Consider the following 17,686-nt stretch of genomic DNA (forward strand, 5'->3'; position numbering starts at 1 on the left):
TGTACTTTGCATTTTACACTTCTAAAGTGCAGTTTGATGAAAGACAAAATGCAACGAAGCTGTATTGCACCAATTTTAAATATCATCAGAATAGAAGTCACAATTCCCTACCAAATCAATTCATTCATTCATTCACACTAAGAAACACAGATACTTGTTGTGTTTAGATTTTAGTCCAACATTATTAAAAACATTTGATTGTGATTGTCTTCCATATTTAAAAATTTTTTCCTTGGGAAAGTTTCTCACAGCAGGTGTCCACCTTCCCAGTCACTTCAATATTTATTTTTATGTGAATTGGGTTGACATTTATGTCAATTTTACAAGCTAAGTGCAGCAGTAAATTTGCCTTGCATTTAAGGTAAATATTGATGGAAATTGACTGGCAAATGAGTGACCAGAAACACAGCCATAAGGACTGCTGGTTCTAGTTGCTTGTTTGGTCAATAAACATAAACAATGGCTAAGTCAGATCCATAAGAGTTGTATTTGGAGTGCTGTGCTCATGAGACGAGCTACAGTCTACAGACTTTTTAAGATATGTCAGAAATTTTTAATTATGAGGCATTCTGTAATTGATAAGGCAGACTAAAAATTGTTAAGTGCATAATTTCCTACAAATTGCCTGCCAGACTTTGGCTGAGACTATTTGAAATATTTATGACCGTTTGCTTTTTATCCCATATGCTTGGTGTAATTGCTTTTAAATTGTGCACATAATGTTTCTTTGTGATAAATTTAATTTTTTATTTTATCTTAACAGAGAATGATTTTGGTTAAAACTCTGTGAATTTTACAAGAAGATCAGAGCTTAAAGCACAGATTTCTGATCTGCATTCATATACTAGTAAGCCAGAAACATGACATAATTGGGTTCTTTTAATTTTTGAGGGAGACAGAGAGTCTGACTTCCACTCTAGAGAAATGCATTTAAGTGTTCTGCTGTTATAGTTATTTATTATATATCTGATTGAAGAGAAAGATAAATATTTTCACAAGGTGAAATGCTCAGGAATATTACTTATTTTAGAAGCATTTAAACATTTGGAAAATAATTAAGTTGTAATGCTTCTAAATTGGTGCCAAAACCAGATATGGAAAGTTCTAAAAACCTGTATTCGCCAGTACCTCATTTTATCCCAGAAGAAACATATGTATGTAAGAACAACGTGTAATTGAAAATATGAAAGGTAAAGTTCAACATTAGGACACTAAGATAGCATTGTTTTCCGTGGCATTAAAACCAAGTTCAAAACAGAACTCTCCATCAAACACAAGATACATTTCTTGCACATGGTGATTTGCTAATGTAAATCTTCTTACAAAGCTTTGGGCTTGTTTATTCACATTTACACCATAGTCCTCAAAATGTCATTCTTTTATAAAAACTTCTGTGAAATTCATCAGGAACACATTTGACATGTGTTTTTAAGTAACATTGTAGAATAAAGCACTTATGCTTACTTTGTTTTGTTACAAAGTGATAATGCACGTATGTAAAGTCAGAGGGGTCATTGTTTCCAGTAAATTTTCAGTTTTCTGCCAACCGAGTGTGTCACCAAATGACAGACTGAACCTTTTTCCTTTTTGGTAGAACAAATACAAATGAAATCACTGTTACAGGAAAAGTTATCTGTTGGATTCTGTGCATAGGATATCATTCTGACCTTTTGATTTTTTTTACAAAAAAGCTCCAGGAACTGAAGTGTGTAATATGAATGACAGACAAAAGTAAAAACAATAAGTATTTTTTTTGCCCAAGAGAAATGAATACTTTGATTCACTGAGATGCATTTGCAATCCCGCAGAATATGATCCTTAAACATTTGGTTTAGGTTGAGACATTCAATAATCCTAAAAATCATGCTACTTTTAAAAATCAATTATTTAAACAAGAGACTGAGGTGAAAGCACCATGATCATTACTGGTTTTGCAAGTCTGTTTCTTTACAAAAACGATAAATTAATGTAAAAATAGGACTCTACACTAAAGCAGACATTCATCTAGCAAAGTATCTTCTTTCCAACAGCTGTTGACAAGACATTGCAAGAATATATTTTCAAAAGATAAGTAAACATACATCAAAACTTGATAGCCTACTTCCCCTTCTTCAAGTAATTTGCAGGTCTGTGTCACCGTTGATATGCTGCTTTTTACCAGCTTCTATTAAAGAATATGTTGCCTTCTGAACTATATAAGTTCCTAACATCCATGATGTACTGCGACAAGGAGCTCTGTAGTAACTACATGGGGCATATGAGTTACAAGAAGTTTATCTTGTAACAAGAAATATCTCTTTCAGAGGTTCCACTTATCTTATATGATACCCCATAGTTCTTACATTGAAAGGAAGTTATTCCCTATTCACCTTTTCTATCCTTTTCACATGCCATCAAATTCTCTCATGCTCATTGAGATTAACAGAACATCTTTTTCCGTCCCTTTCATGGAAACTGTTTTATATTTCAGCATCTTTATTTTTCTTTTGCCAATTTTGCTGCCCGTTTATTTAAAGAAGACAGAAAGAGAATTGCAGTATCCTCCAGAATATGGGTACCTTAGATTTAAAAAAAGAGCTTTCTTTTAATTGTATTTTTCTCCCTTAATCATATCTAAAATCTTATTGCTTTGTGGTCACCATTGAATATTGCATTGATGTTTCCTTAGTAGTATTTCTGAACAGTAAGTCTTTAGAGCCTGTAATTGTGTACATAAACTTCGCTGTGGATTTCCCAACAACCTGTAAGTGCCATGTGTTATAACAATCACATCAGCGAGCTTTGGAGAAGGAGCTGCATTTCAGATTGTTCATGTTCTGTTCTGAGCAGCAAGTTCCTGTTCTGTGTCAATTGCAAAATAGGAGCCACTCAAAAATTATAACCTTTGTCATAAACCAGCCCTTTGGAAAAAATAGGCCATCAGTTTCCTGTTTTCTCCTCAAATACTGTCATTTGATTTTAGGTAAGCAAAGGGGGGAAAAAAAAGACAGGAAAAAGTACCTATCAAACTGTATTGTGTGCTGAAGGCACAACAACGTTCTCAGTGCAAGCTTGCCATTGTTTTTATACATAAGGCTACTCAGGGAAGTTCTTTTCTGCTGACGCTTTAATTTTCCTTCAAGTTCTCTTGCTACCAATCTTATATTTCTCTCTTGCTTTTTGGTTCCACTCCCTTAGCCTATTTCCTTTTTTATTTCTTTTTTTTTTTTTTTTTTGGCTGTAGGAGCATATTTACTTAGCCAGGCAGTTGTAAGTGTGGGATTGATATCAATATTTATAGTTAAAATGTTAGTTAAGTCTTACCTCTGCAAAATTCCATGGAGCAAGCTGCATGGAAAAGAGAGAACAGGAATAAAATAAAGGAAAATACTACAGATAGAAATGTTCTTCATGATTGTACAACAAACTATGACAGGTGAAACTTCAAGCTGAGCACAGTGAAGGTACAATATCTCTCCAAGCAATTTTCTCCATTCTGAATTAGACAGCACAGACTTTTTAGAGATTAAAGGCTTAACTGAAGTCAGCTCCTGGGAAAAAACAATGCCAGAGATGGGAGAGGGTGTCTACAAGAAAAAAAATCACAACCAAGCCTCTAGAGACTGAAAGGTAATGACTGCACAGAAAAGGTCTTGCTGGCTTTATGTATGGTAGAGGCTGTCTAAAAGACTTATTTGGACAATATTCTTCATAAAGCCTGGTGTTTCCCACCATATGTTTACACTTTTTACAAGCATAAAGAATTGCCAGTGGTGCCAAGTTATGTGGTGATTAGACCTTTTCATGGGTTCAGACTAAAATTCATATGAGGCCGAAATAATGCAGCAGCTTTCATCAGCCCCTGCTACAGGGGTGAGATTCATGCAGGCTTTGAACTGAACCTCCCCTTACATGGACCAGATTCATGCTGGACAGGCTGATCAGAACAACAGCTGGATGAGAGTAGGAAAATTTGTGTCCTCTCCTTGAAGCACTCAGCAGTTGGACATAAACTCTTAGACGTTTACATTCTGGCTAACAAAAAAGACAAAGAGCAGGATACAGTAATTTCCCAAATTTATGGACACCTTAAGTCAAATGCCTTGCCATGCAGAAAGGGCTATTATATGGTTATGGATTGTTATTTTACTTCATTTGTTATGTAATTAACAATTTTTACATTACTGTTTTAAATCATACACCCTTCAGGAGATAGAAATCAAATCATAAATGTAAATTATTGCACTGGGAAGGAGTGAGGATACCTGAGAGAAAAAGACCTGCAGAGGGAGGGGCAGGAGATGCTCCAGGTGCTGGAGCAGAGATTCCTCTGCAGCCCATGGTGCAGCCCATGGAGAGGCAGCAGTGCCCCTGCAGCCATGGAGATCCACAGGAGGGCAGAAATCCACTTGCAGCTTCACCTGTGGCTCCTGAAGCCCCAGACAGGGTGATGCCTGAAGGATGCTGTGATCCCGTGGGAAGCCTGCACTGGAACAGACTTCTGTCAGTCAAGGAGTGATAGAGTGGCTAGGTGGACACTGGTCATCCAGCCAATGTCAAGCCACCAGAATTGAATATTAACTTAATCTTTGTGGTGTGTCATTTTAACAGAAAGGCTTTAAAAGAGGCTTCTGTCTGTTTATTTTGCTTTTTTGATAACAGCTTACCTTTGGTCAGCTTCATAAGTCTCTCACATGAAACCAGGGAAAGAAGACACTTTTTTGGAATCAGAGAAATGTGACAATAAATCATAAATTTTCTGAAGGCTGGAGTGTACAGAAATCACATTAATTTTTAAAACTTATTCCACTTTTCAAAGTGTTGACTTCATGTGCAGATAATGAATTAAAATCAGACATAAATAGACACAAAAATCTTTACATGCTGTTATTTAGGACCTCTTCTCATAATATTTTTTTTGAATTTGAAGCAGTATTACCTGATCCATCTATCTTGGGTAGCAAATACTCATGAATATGTTGCTATATACATATCTAAAGGATTATTCAGTAGTAATGACTCTACTTTTTATAAGCACATGGCTTTATTTGGTCTTCAGAGTTTAAACTTTGATTTACTCTTTATCTCATATCCCCAAAAGAGAATCCTATTTTATCTGATGTATTTATGATCCAGTGTCCTAGTTTCTTGCAAGATACTATAAAAATATATTCAAAGAATCTTAATATCTCTCTTGGAATGCCTGCAGTGGTACAATTAAGTTTCAAAATATACATATCAACTTAATAACGGATTGCTGACTGGTATAATGAAAGACATGAGATGTGAATGGCTCCTGCATGTCTCATGGATGTTAATCCTGAAACTGAGTAACCACATTTTAAAGGGAAATATTAGTAAACATTTTATTACTAATTGGAAAAAGAAATGTTAGTGTGGCTAATAACTCCTCACAACTATTGGTTAATGCTATATTCCAATTCAGACTTGGAGTGGAACACATACTTCCTTGCTAACTGGAATTGCTTGCCAGTCAAATGGAATTTCTTCCTCCCTTTTAAGGAATTTAATTTTTATCCTGGCATACATGCTGTCCTTTTCACTAGCCATATTTTCAAATGGTCCCTCAAAGAGGACAGCAGACAGTTACAACCTTTCTCTTTCTTTTTTTGTGAATAAAATGCTGACTTTTTCATATGCAGTTGACAACACCTGAAATTTGACAGGAGGCTTGTTCTTTTCTTTGGACTAGTCTTGAGCTAGAACTCAAGTTAGAGAAGTATTTAAGATCTGAATAGAACTGTTAGGTGAATGCAGCTTTCTTGGATATGAACATGGCTAGGGAATAAGATTGCACTGAAAAAGATGATTCCTAGACTTTCCACAGTAACTAGAAGAAACAGAACTTTTAGCACAAAGTCGTCTGTGGTTTAAGGGTCTTCTCAACACTAGCAATGACAAAGCTGCATCTTACTATGGACTGGGTAAATCTAAAGAAGCAGACTGCTACATTTGATATCTGGCTGACACAAACATTTTTAATCTTTCTTTTTAATCTCCCCTGAAATACAAATGGGTTAAACTCAGATAGAAGCCAAAGCTTTGATCTCCCATGTTATATACACCAAGGTACCCACTGGTTACAATCTCATGCACCTGTCCTTGACATCCTCAAGACTCAGCTTGCAGAATCTCAAATTGGTTCTGCAAGGAGCAGCACCATAAATCAATGTGGAAACTCAAGCTTATCTGGTGTTGTCAGCTCTCATGACCCTTTCATTATCTTGAAGTTTAATAACATCTGCCTCATAGTCTCTATACCCTCTTTTCTCTTTAGAATGCTATGGTTACATCAGAAACTAAGCTTTCTTTTAAAAATGAAGTACTTTAGCTTCTGTTTTGAAGTTGGAGCTTGGAAATAAAACTTTTGTGTCCATTGACAGTTCAAAACACAGGAGGTCAATTAAAAGGACCAGTCTTGGGTTAGTTTGTATTATGGAAGAAGGATAAACTCAAGACTTTTTGTGGCCCAACATATGTTTTCAATATATTAATTAGTATATTAAAGAATTTACTGTTTCTTCCTTTTTGAAAATACTCATAAATATCCTCTGTAAAACAGATCTCATGCAAAACTTTATAAAATGCATTCTATTTACAACTAAATCTAAAAACCAGTTCTGTAGGGCTCTTTTTCTTTCCAAAGTTTATCTGATTGATAATGATCTAGGTCACAATGCAGTAGAGTCTTCCTACTGCTCTGCCAGTATTGTCTCACAAACAGTACAGTCATTAAATACTACTTAAAGGATAGCAGAGGCCCAACAGGATACAGACCCTTTTATGTTCGAGTCAACTTCAACCAGCACTCCAGCAGATTAAAAGAATGATGGATTTGTGTTTATGAAGTGAGTTGAAAACAAAGTACAGAGGAATTGCCTGATACCACCATGGGGAAGCATACTAAAGACAAACAATCTTCTCAGTCCAAGTCAATGCAAACCGGTGTCTGTTTTGTAACCATTACTATCTTTTCCAATATTCTCAGCAGAAAGGTCAGGCATAGGGAGATTAAACACCCCTTTTTTGGATCTCTCCATTCTTGTCCTTAAGCCATTGACATGACCAGTCGATAGCACTGATGGACTCTTACAAGGAAACAAATGAAGTCAGAAACCTCCCCCCCAGTGCCAGAATCCAATTACATATTTGAAATACAAGTGTGAATTTGACTAAAGGGGTTAATATAATTTGCCAGGTTTTGTGCTGGCATAAGTTCCTACATTTCTAGAGCATTTAAACCCAGCCTTTTGACTGAACTGCAGACTGCATTAGATAATCTGCTGGCAACAAAGACTTGTTAGGCTAGGATGTTAAACATAATGTTTGGTAATTCAAGTCTATGTCAGCATAGGGCACAAAGAAGGTCAGAAAGCATTTAAATATAAACTAGCCTGAAAATATCTATAAACAATTCATAGTTTTATCATAGTTTCATTTCACTCTCGGTGTTTGCCTTTTGTTACTGCTTCAAATTGCTGCTTCTAGACATAAGTAAAAGAATTATACAAACATTAAGTATAAATGTTGTTAAACAAATATAAAGAAATATTCTTTAAATACAAGCCTATGCTTATATTCTTACAGCTCTTACCTTCCCAAAACCTTTGTTATATGAATTTCCACAGGAAAGCGCATGAGAAAGCAGCAAAATGAAGGGTTTTTTTGGGGCTTACCCTTTGCAAGAAAATCCAGTATAATTTATTATTGAAGTTTTGAATGTCACACTACTTTCAAATGTGTTCTGTCAGACACATTTGAAAACTAAGAGTCAACATATATAAATCAATTATGCTTGAAAAAGTGGGTCTGATCTTCTCTGTGCAACTCAAAGCATGATTGCAGGTCTAATTCAAAGGATGTCCACAACTCAATTTGCTGATCCTACTTTGAGAAGAAACTTAGGAAAATATAAAAAACTAAATTGAATTCTTAATGTCTTTATCAAATAGCTGTAGGTCTACTTTGGCTGTAACTGGACTAGAATCTTCTAAAGTCATGGCCATTGCTTTCAGTAAGTTGTGCTTTTATTTTTGGAAACCATAATTTTTTTCCTTGTAGCTGGTAAATGTAAGAGAATACAACATAGAAAATTCGGGTGCCATCAGGCTGAATGACTATTTTTGTCAATGATTTTGACTGGTGCTAACCAGCTATTTCTAAATCCATTTCTGTGCAGTACTGTAAAACACTTACGAAGAGCTGAGGCAGCTCGGCATCATGTGATAAGGAGGCCACCTCCTCATCTTCTTCACCAAGACCATCAGAAATGTAAGCAATAGCTTGGAGAGAGCTCATCACAAGGCTTTACACATTGCATTAGTGTCTAGTCTAGTGCTCTCGAAATTATGTGTGTGGCAGGGAAATTACAACCCAAGATGTATGCCAGACAATACACTGCAGTGAAGAAATAATGGGTTCTACCATTAAAAACTAAAAAAAAATTAAAAAAAAAGCAAATCTTCAAAATACTGTTTGTTTTTTTCATCTTTATCTCACATTATCTTAGTTCCTATTTTGGTAAATGTTTTTAAATGTACATAATACATTAATGGAATAGATCATGTGTACAATTTATAAATAAATATACATGCCTTGATTATGGGTGCATGCTTAAAAAGGTCTTACTAATAGAGGTGCATGATCAAAAACTTTTGGAGGTCCCTGGTCTAGCCCTAGCACAGTAACAGTATCAGTGCGTAAACACAGAGGAGCTGCCATTGTTAGACATAAATTCTTTTATCACAATAAACTGATTTCCCAAGGACATATGACAAAACAAAGGAATTGGAAAATAGAAGAAATGTAGGGTGTTCCCCCTCCCCTTTTCCACTTCCTTTCATTTTTACATTTTCCTTCTTCCTGTCTTTTTTTCATTGTATTTGGCATTTCTCCATCTACTAATTGCTCCACTCCCATTTGGATTAGTTACATTTTTCTTTCAAAAAAGTTTTATTTTGAAAAGACAAAAGCTTTAAGCTCCTTTTGCATTTTTCTTTTCATTTTTTCTTTTTCCTCATTTTGCCTAGTTCTGCCAAAATCTCTTGCTTCTCCCAGCATCTCCCTTTTCCTGTCTCATTCTGCTGGTTCTGCTTTCCACTACCTAACCACAAACTCCTTGCATCTGATCTGCAGATACTTCTTTAGGCCTTCACCAGGCCAAACATTTACCTTAACCCTTTTTCTTTTTCCCCAGTGGAACGTCCTATTTTCCACATCCTTCCTTTCCTGTTATTTCTTTTCCCACAATAAGATGGAAGAGAAATACTTAGGAGCAGATAAGTGGGTTTGTTTCCTCTGGCCTTCAGGCTACTTGGAAACCAATGTCTCCTTATGAAAGCAGGAATAGCTGAACATTTGTTGCAGCAAGTCCCTTCCTGTCTGTGCTTCTCTGTGCCACTGAAATGCAGAATGGATTTGTAGAGTCCTTGGAGCCTCATCCACTTCTGGCTGCTGCTTGGAAGCTTTCTGAGACGGGCTTGGGCCACACTGAGATTAAGACAGGGGCAGCGAGACAAGAAGTGCAAGGGACAACAAAGAGCCTGCAGGAAGAAATGGAACTTTGTGTGAAGCTGAGGGACAATCTAAATTCGAGGGAAGACTGGCTACATCAGCAGGTAGCAGTTGCTGTGATTTGAGTATTGTCACAGCAGAAAATGTCACAAAATCTGGCAACCTGTGACTTAATGATCAAGAGCCTTTGATGTCTGACATTATTAATTTAGCTGCTTCTCTGCTGCTGCACTTTTCAAAAAATCATTAACCTAAGTGTTTCAAGATGCACAATGGCATAAGAAATTATCAGTCACAGTGAAGTACAATCCAAAAAAAGCACGGTAGATACTTATGACGCTTAATGGGTTTTTTCCTCTCTAGAAATTTACTAGAATTAAAATAAAGGATTAGTACAGGAATTATCAATGTATATGCACTGTTTTTTTGTCAAAAATATCACATCAAAGTATTATCGTACATATCAGAAAACTTTATTAACATGTTACAGATGCCACTTAAATTATTTCTCAAAGTATTTTCTAGTTCCTAGTTTCACTGTTTTAACTATGCTAAAAAAACTAAGCTTGGAGATATGGTTTCTTCTAATAATATATTTTTTAAAATATTCTATGACAGAAACAGTATCTGCACCTACATCCTATAGATATGATATCCTATTCTATGCTAATGCTCTCAAAACATCAATAGAAATATCCATAGAAATACTGCTCCATAAAACACAGCAATGGCTAGATTATATATATATACACTGCATTTTTCTATAGAAAATACATATTATATCTCTTTTTATAAGATTATTTGAAAGCATGAGCATATATTGTCAATAATACAGTTTCTTAGTGTACCCTAAGTGTGTATTATATTTCAAACAAGGACAACTAAATGACTATCGAGAAGAAGCACTTCCTTTACCTTCACAAGAAAAATTGTGATATCTGCTAGAGAATAGTTGGGTAAGGTGGCAGCAGAACTGTTCACCAAACCCTGAAAAAACAAAAGGGAGGGCATTCATTATGAGTGAAAATTTAATGAGATGGATTTGAAAACAGAGAAAAGGAAGTACATCTTTCAGAGTGATAAAATTGTTGAATTTGTAGCCATGAAATAACAGTATCAAGAAGTTCAAAAAGGCAATAAATACAATCTTACACTAAAGATTTTAAAGGGCATAGGTTTGGATGTAGTCTTTTAACATTTCTAGTTCTCTAATTAAGGATGTCAGCAGAGCATGAGAAGATCTGACAACAGAAAATACACAGTAGAAAAGCTCTTCCTAAATCACACCTCTGACTAGCAATGTTGCTTACAGAGGCAGTGGGACATATGGACAACTTGACATATTACACCACTTTTGAAGAGAATTTGCAACAAGAACAGCATTTTCTGTGCATTAGTTGCTAATCTGTTTGCAGGTTCTAAGCCATGTAAAAATGTGATACAATTAAAGGAAAGCATAAGTAATCATGCATTTATAGTGAGTCACATGGTTAATGCAGAAAAATTGGCATATAAGAAATTCATAAGTTTACCTAAATAAAAACTTTATTGCAGACCCTATTCATGTTCCACATGCACTCTACACAGTGCAGAAATCTGCAACAGTGTAAAACTTAGATATGGAAACAGATGTCCCCATGTTTCCTAAGCTCAATGCAGTGGATCAGCTCCCACCAACATTACCAAATTGGTTCTTTAATTCCTTTGTAACAGAAAAAAACTCATATGAACCATGAAGGGGAAGCATGGAAAAGCACTGCAGCCAGCTGAATGATTCACTAATAAAAAGAATCCAAGTTTTGGCAATAATAAATGATCACATGATTGACTACAATGAAACTGTACAATTATTCAACAGCTGTATGTGTATCAGTCATGAGACATGGAAATGTGAATATTTCAAAACATTAATTCTTAAACACACCTTAATGATTCCTTGTTACTTATAAAATCCAATTGTCTACTGAAGTCATACAGTACTAATTACAATTCAGAACAAGTGATAGAATAAATAAATAAAAGACAAATTACCATTAAACTCACACATTCTTATGGCTATGTCCTCACATATCACAGAGACAATTTGACTCAGAAAAGCTGAACACTGACAAAGTAATAATCAGAAGTAATAATGTTTTGTTCACATATGAACGCTATTGTTCACATATGATTATTTTTGTAAAATAGCTACTCCCCATAGAATTAATCAAATTGTTAAAGATGCAAAAGACCTTTAAGGTCAACAAGTCCAATCACTAACATCACAGAGCATCACTAGGTTTCCTGCTAACCCACATCCCAAGTGCTGTGTGTCTACTTGTCTTTTAAATACCCGCAGGAAGGTGACTCAACTGCTTTCCTGAGCAGCCTCTTCCAATCCCTGTCAGTCTCTTTGGTGACAATATTTTTGCTAATATCCAATCCATACCAACCCTGGTGCAATATGAGGCTATTTTCACTTTTCCTATCATCACTTGCTGCCTGGAAGGAGAGACTGAACCATGTAAAAAAACCTGTTGTGCCAACTTCTGTGAAAAGCAAGCATAAACGTCACAAATCAGACACATATGGGAAAACACAATGTGATTTTACAATGCATGAACAGTGCCTTGCATAAAATCCATTTTCTTACATTAGAAAGACAAAATATGGCAGGACAATAATGCATTGTGCCAGTAGTCTGAAAAATTTAAATTTAATGTTTACCTTATCTGTATTAAAGTTAATGGTTACCTTATCTGCATTTTTCTGGAGTTGCCTCCAGGACTGCATATTCAAATTTGCCAGTCCTTGTGGTTTTATCATGCCTTGTGATGTAATATGCCTCTGAAGAACTCTAGTTACTGATGAGTGAATCTGTCCTTGAAACAGAACACTCAAGATTTTGTGACTACCAAGAAACACACACAATATAACCTACATCCTAACTTCTAGATTACTCAAATTGTCATCTGTAACCCAAAATGTTGTCGTATTCCAGATCTATTTGTTCCTGTCTCTTTCTGACCTGCAGCCGGGAAGCTGCGGTGTGAGGTGCTATCGGGCGCTTTTTAAGTCGGCTGTCACAAGCAGCTCATCCCCTCTTGCCGTGTGAGTTTTGGCTCGCTGACTTCCTGGTCTTTGCCCAGGCAGAGCCGTTTCCTTTTGGGATTCATGTCCGGTTTTTTTTCTCTCGTGTTGGAGAGTTTGCAGTTGGCAGTTTTGAGCTCCATGGAAGAGAATTCCACACATGTCGCCTGTACTGCCACATCGAGTAGGGTGGCTGCTCTCCAGCAATCTGGTCCAGCTCCATCGGTCCCTGCTCCAGGAGAGAAGACTACGGAGTCACCCCAGTCCGGACACCTTGCCTTTACTGCTCCTGCCAAGAGAAAGGGAGATTCCTTGCGCAAGTTTCCAGCCCTTGATCCGTGGAGCACCAGCCGGAGCTCCAGCTGGAGATGAGCAGAGCGCAGGGGCATGGTGGGGGAAGACTGGCACCACCTCTCCCTTTGTCCCTCGAACCGCGCACTCGGCTGTGGAGCGTCATCCTGGGGGCTGTCCCCGGCATTTGGGTCTCTCTGTTCTGTGGAGTCTGTGAGGTTAAGCAGTTTTCTATCTGATGGGTATTTGCTGTTATTTCCTGACTGTTGCTGCACCCTTTTCACTTCTACTTGTATTCATCACTTATTGGTGGAAAGGGATTGGTTGAACCTATAAAGGGAGGCAGCTCATTCCAGAGTATGTTCCTTCAAGTTGTTTTAAACCAAGACACAAATTCTTTTTGTTTTGGGACCCTAAGTAATATAATGACAGGTTATCTATTACACACCTACTAAGATGGGCAAACTGAGACAGTGCTGGGCTCTACAAATACAGCAGAACAGGAACTCATACATTTTTTCAAGTCAGCATTTTTTGTCTGTCTTCCTGTTCTGGCTCCAAGCACGGGGTTTGTCTTCCAGCACTTCAGAGGACACAAAATCTCTGACAGGAAGAAACTTACATGAAATCTCGTTGCCAACTAAAAATGATACTACAACACAAAAAGAATTCTGATAGATACAACACAAACAGAATTCTGATAAGTAAGGCATACATCCCTCTGCTTTTCTCTATGCAGCGCACTATGATACACTTGGCCAAATACATGAAAAAGAAGTAAAGTATATATTTAACTAGTAACAGCTTGAGAAGCAGAGATGTCTGAAAACCGAAATGCCTCATCAGCACTTAGAGTTTACCACTCAAATCTTTTGTGAACATTTTTCTAATGGATTAAAGTGTTGCCATGAATGTAACAAAACATCCTGGGAGGTTGTTTCAAACCAGAGACCAGATATTTCTCTTTCTGTTTTGAAGAGTGTGCAGCATCTACCAAATGGACCTAGCAAACTTTTTTTAGGAAATATTCAGGGCAAAATCAGAATGCATCATATGTGTCTCCAAATCAGTAATGCTCTTGCGAAGCTGCTGGTGATTTTCATACACACACTCCTTGCTCTCCTTAGAATGACTTACAAAAATGTACATTTATGCTGAAAGTGTACTTATACCTTTAAAAACAGATGAGTTGGCCAATCAAACACCTTTGCAATACTTCAGGTGCTGGATAAAGAGTTACAGTGCCATTATGTGCCCTTAAGCTACTAGATGAGTTACTGATTAAATGATTTAAAATGCTGTTCTAGTTTATGATTTATTCAGATCTTTGGTACAGTTCAGTTTTAGAATTTTAGTCAGCACAGTTCAGTTTTAGAATTTTAGTCAATCTACCATTTACCTGACTCCAGAAAAACACATCTGGCAAAAAATTTTGTGGTTTTGGAAAATTAAAAATGTCCCAGCATAACAGTCTGATTACATCCATATTACATTCACCCAAAGCTCTAGGAGAGAAGGCGCAGTTACCTACTTGAGGTGCACACAGCTTCTAGCCTAATAGGAAGCTATATGGACTGTCTCATCAATGTCACTCCCATGTCTTCTCTGCAGTGCTCAATGAAAGTTAGAAAGCTATTAGCCCACTTTAAGCCAAAAAATTTGAAAATTAAACATTAAAATGACAAACATTTGTATGATGCCTCCCTGACCAACCACAAAACCTCTTCTAAGCAACAAGACCATTTCAAGGTTTCCTCATAATTTAGAAAGATGTTATTAGACTAAGACAAACTACTAATGCCCCCAGGAAAAAGTTAATGCTGAGATCATTTTTGTGGCCGGCCCTTCGTCACTGGAAGAGTAATCTGTTGTTAAGATCATGCATTTTAAAAAGTTGTCTTTCTTGAAACATTTTCCTTGGCATTTTACCAGAAGTTTGCAAAGATTTTACTCCCTTTCACAGAAAGAAGACCCCGTAATAGATAAATAAATAAAAAAGGGAAGCAGATTTAGTATAGAAATTATCATAGAATAGAATTTATTGGCGAATCATTGGGGTTTTTTTAATGGCTATTTTACAATTAATATGAAGTTCAATATGTCAAGAGCTCTAAGGTAACGTCATGATGACATTTCAATCTGGTGGTACTGAAGCTGAATGGGTTTTCACACTAACTTATAACAATCAGAGTTATCTGTACTGTATCGGTGATGGTGAGCAAGTCTGACACAGTTATTAGCTCATGACAAACTTTCCCACAAACAATTTTTCATTTCATTAATCAGGTGAAGTAAAACCAACTTTATTACCCAATTTTATCGAAACAACTGAAAACAACTGTATCTCATAACTTAATAGTAGCTGTGAATGCAACATTTCCATCTTTGACAATGTTTAAGACATCTTTCAAGCACTTTTTTCAGGATAGCATACTTATACTTCTAGCTTTTCAACCATTTGTAATACACTGTAGCAATCTGTGATCTTTGATGACACTGTCTGTGGTATAAAAGTTGGTATTAGTCTGACTCAGTAGCAGTGCATCAAACAATGATGGTCTCAGGACCAAGAGAAAAAGGGCTTTCTGTTGCTTTAAAATAAAGTGTCAAAAGTAGGGAACACCAAATGAAGACAATTTTTTTAAAATAAACACTCTCCACTTCTGAGCTGGTGTACACACAATGACAGATGCTGAAAGGAACCCCTAGAGAACATCTACTTGTGTGCTCAGAGCAGGCTCAGCTACAGCAGGTTACCTAAAGCTGTGTTCAGCTGAATTCTGACTATGTGTAAAGATGAGAACTACACAGTCAGTCCCAGTGTTTGATCTGCCTCACAAAAAAAAAAAAAAAAAAACCCAACAAAAAACCCCACAAACAAGCAAACAGAAAAAACCAACCAAACCAAAACAAACAAACAAAAAAGCACCTCAAAAAACCCTGTTCGCTTTCTAATTTCAGATTGCATTTTCTGGTTTTTAGTGTGTCATCATGGGCTCTTGCCCTCTCAGAGGGCAGTACAGGGAAATGTTCAGCTCTCTTCACTCCCTCCCTCAGATATTCACACATAATAGTTAATATCCTGCCAAACTTCAAAGTTTTTCTTCCCCAGGATGAAAAGCCTGCTCTCTTTTCATCTAAAGGATGAAAAGGATGCTCTCTCAGCATCTCTTCCTATGCTGGATGCTCCAGTCTTTCAGTTGTAGCTGTGGCCCTGAACTGGACTTCCTTCTGTACATCCCTACGATCCTCATGCAAAAGCCCAGAGTTAGATTCAGCATTTTACACACATCTGCACTCAGAGCAGCGAGGAGAGGCAGGATCACTTCCCATGATCTGCTGGCAAACCTCTGCCTATCAGGCCTGGAATGGTCTCGTTTGCCTTTGATGTAAGGGTGAAATGCTGGTTCATATGCAGCCTGTTGCAGCAGGGTCCCCAACTCCTTTTCTGCAAAGTTTCCAACCAATCAGCCTCCTACTTACATACTATTTTCCTTATTTGTGACTTTAAGATATTAACAATGCCTACAGAGTAGTGAGAAAAATTAGGACCTGTAGGACCTGGCATACTCCACATGAGCAGTACCTTGTTGTCCAATGTCACAGAGTTAAAGGAGCCCAAAAATAAACATGCAATATTTTTCCCCAGTAAAAAAAATCTTGAAAAGGAAAGTAAGTTTAGAATCAATCAACAAGAGTATCTAACTGAACACACACTAGCATTCTTTGGTGCCAGAAGTGGAATTAAGAGAGGGGAGTTATGGAGTTGTGAATGTAAAAGCAAAACATGTCCTAAATAGACCCCCACCTTTAGAAGGTAATCACATATTTTACATATATGGAGTTGTTTTGAAAGCTGATTTGCCAAGGTTTGCAGAAATGAAAATGACAGCTTACTGTCAAATACATCTCTTTAAAAAAAACCAAACCAGGAATGACATCATGAAGCTTACAAAACACTCTTTTCTTTTTCCCTAAAATACAGGCATTGTCTTTTCAATGAATGCTGAATCAACTTTGTTTATCATGAGACAATTGCATCTATAACATTAAACAACAGCCCATTGTCAATTTGACCAAATGATGGTATAAGGATAAGACAATCAGGATGTCAAATGTTTTCCTCATCGTTGCCATAGCTCAGAGTTGCTTTCTGTCACTAACAAGTTTGCTGCCATAATACAATCTGCACCACAGGCTAAGCTATTTAAATTCCTTCACATATACAACTCCTCTGAAAACATATTAGTATAAAACATAAATCAGCACAAAATGGCAATAATTAACCATGCATAAATGATGCAAGAGACCAGAATCTCTACTCACCAGTGCAATCCGGCACAGCTGCACATACTGAAGTCAAAACACTATTAGTCAGGTCTTTTGTTCCGCTTCAACAAAATACAGAAACAAAAGCAGCAAAACTACAATGACACCTTTTCTGCCTTTTTCAATTACAGGGTGCCACAATATCCCCTGGCACAATCAGATAGTTCTTGTGGTGACAGTTGATCATTTGCCTGCAAGGGGCAGGCAACCAAACTGCAGCCAATATATTTCACTTAATATTGCACTTCTACACTCTTTATTTCTGAATTCCTGAAGGTGAATCTCAAAACAAGTTCCATTCATTACAAAGAAAGCACTTGAATATTTAATGGCACGCATTTCCATTGGAGATAGTGACTAGTGGCTACCTCCTTACCAAGGTAGTAAGAAAAGGAAATCAAACCATGTATTAAACATTATGTTAATAAAGCTGAGTTACGCACCTGTATCCAAAAGCCTTGAACTAGGATGAAAAACCTTAAGT

Source organism: Zonotrichia albicollis, chromosome Z (assembly GCF_047830755.1).
Source record: "Zonotrichia albicollis isolate bZonAlb1 chromosome Z, bZonAlb1.hap1, whole genome shotgun sequence".
Lineage (NCBI taxonomy): Eukaryota > Metazoa > Chordata > Aves > Passeriformes > Passerellidae > Zonotrichia > Zonotrichia albicollis.